At 36.0% G+C, this 5,411-nt stretch overlaps 1 pseudogene; it reads right to left on the bottom strand.

Annotated features, from left to right (window-relative positions):
* Nucleotides 1–4,234: 4,234 nt before the first annotated feature.
* Nucleotides 4,235–5,040, bottom strand: LOC139465571 (uncharacterized; annotated as a pseudogene).
* Nucleotides 5,041–5,411: the final 371 nt, after the last annotated feature.

Below are 5,411 nucleotides of genomic sequence, written 5' to 3'. Positions count from 1 at the left end.
GGAAACAACATCAACAACGTTTAGCACTTCAAACACGACACGAGGAAGCCGATCTTCTCATAGAAGAACGGATGGAACAACAGTGTCACATGCTTCTATCAGCTAGGATATCGGCCGAGGCCCGGATAGTTTTTCGCAAGATCCTAACACTATCAACACCGGTGTTACGTTAAACGCTGATTGTCCAAGCGAAACATTCACCTTTCTAAGTTGGAATATTAATGGACTTCGAAACAAAATTGATGATGCTGATTTTATATCATACTTACAACAATTTAAAATAGCATGTCTTGTGGAAACTTTTGTCGACTGTAGTTTTGATAATAGCTGGTTAGTTGGTTATGATATCTATTATAGTCCAGCAATAAAATTATCTGACTACGGAAGGCTGTCAGGTGGTATTTGTGTATGTGTCCATCAATCCGTCAGTAAATTTTGTAAGTTAATTAAATCAGATGTAGATAATCTCCTGTGCTTGAACATATCAAAAGTGTTACTTACAATTGACAAGAACGTAAACTTGCTATGTACATACATACCACCAGCTGGTTCGCCGTATTATAACCATGCGGTCTCAAATTGTTGTATTGATCATCTTGAAGAGTTTATGTTAGATAATCAGTCGCAGCTTAAAGATTCTATCAGTGTAGTCTGTGGAGATATGAATGCTCGTACTGGTCAACAAAACAATCCTCTAGTCGATATACAAAACGATTTTGTTCATAGTAACTGTTCATACCCAGAAGATGAAAACGTATGTGTTGGAGATCGGAAATCCCATGACACCGTTATAAATAAATTTGGTCAGATACTGCTAGATATGTTGTATACATTTCAGTTGTTCATTGTCAATGGGAGAGTGTATGGGGATACCCTTGGAGAATTTACCTATTGTGGAAACCAAGGTGCGAGCGTTAATGATTATTTTATATGTTCCCCCGATTTCTTCGATTATATTAAGATGTTGAATATTGGCGATCGTCTAGAATCTGATCATTTACCTTTGGAATTGACCTGTAAGTTCCCTCATATGAATCAAACACATACCAAATTAATATATGAGGGTGTCACTAAGAAGAAACTAATATGGAATGAAGAACTTTCGAACAACTTTCTAAGCAAACTACAAGAAAGTATAACATATTCTAAACAGTTACTTCTAGATAAACTTGATAACAATATTGAGGGGGCAATTGGTGACTTTGTTGAAATTATGCTAACTTCAGCAGCTTGTATGAGAAAAGAATTAAAACTGAACATGGATAAAACTAAAACTTTTAATACTGGATGTAGAATCGCAAGGCGTAACGCCCGCAAAGCGCTGCGAAGATTTAGAACAACCCGTACTAGTCTTGACAGAAAAAAATATTGCGAAAGCAGGAATAAATATAAAGGTTGTTGTCGGAAATACAAATTCGATATGCGTAGACATAGACAAGACAAACTGAAAAAGTCTATTAACGACCCTTCAGCGTTCTGGAAACAAGTACGATCTCTTAAGAATAGATCTTCTGCTACAGATGACATAACAAAGTCGCAGTGGCTTAGTCATTTTAAGAAGGTTTTTTCAAATGATGCAATATTCACTATGGCAACTGATGATATGCAAAATGATTTTAGTGAAAGCAACACGGATGTTGATGAAGTTCTGCTAGATTCACCCATTGTTGAAAACGAAATATTAGATGCGATAAATCACCTCAAGAAGGGAAAAGCAGCTGGTCCTGATGATGTAGTTATCGAAATGTTGAAGTGTTCTAAGTTTGAAGTTATGCCTTTTCTTTGCAAATGTTTTAATAAGCTATTTGAAAATGGTGTTTTCCCAAGCAATTGGTCATGTTCTATAATAATCCCCCTGCATAAAAAAGGAGACAGGAGTGACCCAGATAACTATAGAGGCATTTCATTAATGAGCATTTTAGGAAAAGTATTTACTACAATATTAAACAATAGAATTTCAAAATGGGCGACCATGCGTGATAAGATTCCTGAATTTCAAGCTGGCTTCAGAAAAAGTTATTCCACCGTAGATCATGTATTTACACTATATGCACTTATTCAAAAAACCTTGTCACGGCGTAAGCATAAACTGTATGTAGCATTTGTAGATTTTAAAAAGGCTTTTGATTCTGTCAATCGCTTTAAGCTATGGACATGTCTACGAAAAACTGGTTTACGTGGGAAAATGTTTACTATTCTAAAATCAATGTATTCTAATGTGAGATCATGTGTTCGTTGTGGGGATAGTTTAACAGATTTCTTTGATTGTCCTTTGGGCCTAAGACAAGGCTGTATTTTGAGTCCGATCTTATTTTCATTTTTCATTAATGAATTATATTACGAAATAGCTGCCAGTGGTAAACATGGTATCCAAATGTTCCCAGATTGGATAGAAATACTAATGCTACTTTTCGCAGATGATGTCATTTTAGTGTCAGATACTGTTGTCGGCCTTCAAAGGCAATTAAATATTTTAAGTACGTACACCAAAGAATGGAAATTATCCGTAAACTTGGAAAAAACTAAAATTGTGATCTTCAGAAAAGGTGGTCCAATAGCGTCGAAAGAGAGATGGTCATTCGATGGTCAGTTAGTCAATATAGTAGATCACTACACTTATTTAGGAATCTGGTTCTCACACACAATGAATTGGAAAAAATGTGCCCTTGACTTGTCCTTGCGTGCAAAGAAAGCTTTAATAAGTGTAATGTCTATTTCTCATAAAGTGGGATCGATGTCACCTAATATCTTCTTTAAGCTTTTCGATACCCAGATACAACCAATTTTATTGTATGGTTCTGAAGTATGGGGATTTCAACGTTATGACTGTTTAGAGAAGGTTCATTTATTAGCATGTAAAAAGTTTCTTTGTGTCGGATCTTCTACACCAAATTGCATGGTTTATGGTGAATGTGGTAGATACCCATTATATATTAATTCTCAGATCAGATGTTTAAAATACTGGTTTAAAATTCTTCATATGCATGAACAACGTCTCCCCAAATTAGCCTATAACATGCTTCTACATTTAGATAACATGGGAAAGAATACTTGGACATCGCATATAAGAAATCTTTTATTTTCGCATGGTTTTGGTTTTATATGGCTATGTCAGTCAGTTGGAAATGTAAATATGTTTCTTAATGAATTTCGGAATCGGTCTATAAATATGTTCTACCAAGAATGGCACTCCACTTTAGAGGATAGTTCGCGTTATGAATATTACAAAACTTTCAAGACTTTACTTCAACCAGAAATATATTTATCAGTACTCACTACGGAAAACTTAAGAAAACAGTTAATTAAATATCGACTTGGTTTGCTAGACCTATTTGTAAATGAAGGAAGAAAACTGTCCATTGAAAAAGTGAAAAGAATTTGTCCATTGTGTAAGCTAGAGATAGAAAATGAAATTCATTTTGTGTTTGTCTGTCCATTTTACAATGATCTCCGAAAGAAATATATAAAAGATTATTTAATAGCAATGTCACCGATAAACGCCTTTGTAGTTATGCTGACGACAAAGAACGAATCAAATATATTAAATCTTTCTCTTTATATTAAGCATGCATTAGCCAAAAGAAATGAATTAATCAAACAACGTGTATATCCCAATGTGTAACAAATGTAATTGTATCTATATGCGTAACTCTTTCTTGTATATGGGCCGGTGGCCTTTTGTACAATAAACTTCTTTGACTTTGAATGCTTGTATTAAGTGTAAATTTATTTGACGCTTTTTTTCAGAATCCATACATTATAAAAAGGTACTCATTTTAGATATCGGTACTGTAATGACTGTACATGTATATGTATATATTCTCTTTATAAACTCACACCTCTTCTGTCGATGAACGCCCACCTCTTCTAAGTACAATACTTGTCCTTTCTAAACGGCGTCCTCCCATTAGTTAGACGTCCCAATAGTTAGACAGCTTATAACAACACTTTAAACGGTTGAGTGCACACTAATCCTTATGCTTGTTACCTCAGATTTTAAAATGGAATAGTCCAGATAAGATCTGACAAACAAAGCAAAGCAGCTTTAAATAGATACTTTAATATTATACTTAACATTTAATGATACTTTACATTTGATAAATTTTATACAGTTTGTAACAACACTTTGTGACGGTTTCTGGTAATGTGCACTTTACATTTAATAACTTTTACAGTTTATTTTTCCCAGACGAACAAGTGTCCACAAGCATCTAAATACTCAATAGCAGACTTGTCACCCTGCTGCACCCTTTCTGTCTTCAGTTGTCGAAAAAAGCCGGCCATAGGTTGTTGCTTGACGATCTGGCAAAAGGGCGAACACTAGAGGGAAGGTGTTGGGGACCAACTCTGGCATGAATGATGTATACTTGATCCCATAAACCTTGCCATGCTGTGAAGGTACCACCCATGTAAAGGGTGTCAGCTTCCTGGAGGGCTTGTATCTGTTCTGCAGTGGAGAACGCCAGGATCTTGTCATCGTCGCCGTCGCTGAACAGTAGAAAGGGACGTCCATCTGTTGTCTCTGACCATTTGTCTACCGCTGACCGCGACCTGGGTAAGGCTGGAATGGTCTTGCGACGATACCTGAAAAAGAGCAAAGGAACAGTTACACATATGTTACATGAAATATTGATAATGATTTCATTAACTTGAAATGGATAACAGCGAAACAAGTTATGTGGGACCATAAAAAGAAGAAGTTATTTCTAACAAAGTCAAAAATACGGGATGATATTTACCTGTAAAGTGCACTTTTCACGCTCTGAAATGATGCATCGCTGGGATGTTGGTTTCATCTACTTGAGTGACTTGCTCCTCGTACAATGCCTGCATCTGTGTGGTTTCTTCAGGCGGATGGTTATGTTCCGACTGATTGCGAAGAAAGTTACCGACAGTTGTACATTTCCCATTTCTCGACGACACATCTCCAATGTGTGCAAGTTTGCCTCTCGCGGTTTCTGTTGTAAAATATCCATCTAATATCAACTGCTTCCTTTCACGCCGAGAGGTGATGTACTCTACTTTCCTTAAACCAGCCATATCGATACTGATAATGATACGTACCCCAAGATCATATTTATTTGTTTGATGAGTAGATAATCTAAACTCAACTCCTTCAACTGATCATACAGTAAGACAATTAACCCACTCCATAGTTTACATAGTTAATCTCATGCCTATTGAACCTGTGCTGAGAGAAAGGTAATTTAGGTTAATTAAACGAAATTGTTACATATATACTCCCTAAACTGTGAGTCCCCTATCCCTACTCAGTACTTTAATCTAATTAGGACTGATCCATTACACCTGTAGGTATATTCCCTCTTTGCCTAAATAAAAATGTCTAACAACTGGATCGTCTAACTAATGGGATATAACCTTCTAAACTGACTCTTAGACCCCCCACAGTT

This window comes from Haliotis cracherodii, unplaced genomic scaffold (genome assembly GCF_022045235.1).
Source record: "Haliotis cracherodii isolate W230 unplaced genomic scaffold, xgHalCrac1.p SCAF_18, whole genome shotgun sequence".
In the NCBI taxonomy this organism is placed as follows: Eukaryota; Metazoa; Mollusca; class Gastropoda; order Lepetellida; family Haliotidae; genus Haliotis; species Haliotis cracherodii.
The sequence above is the reverse complement of the archived record's forward strand: the minus strand, read 5'-3'. Positions and strand labels throughout refer to the sequence as shown.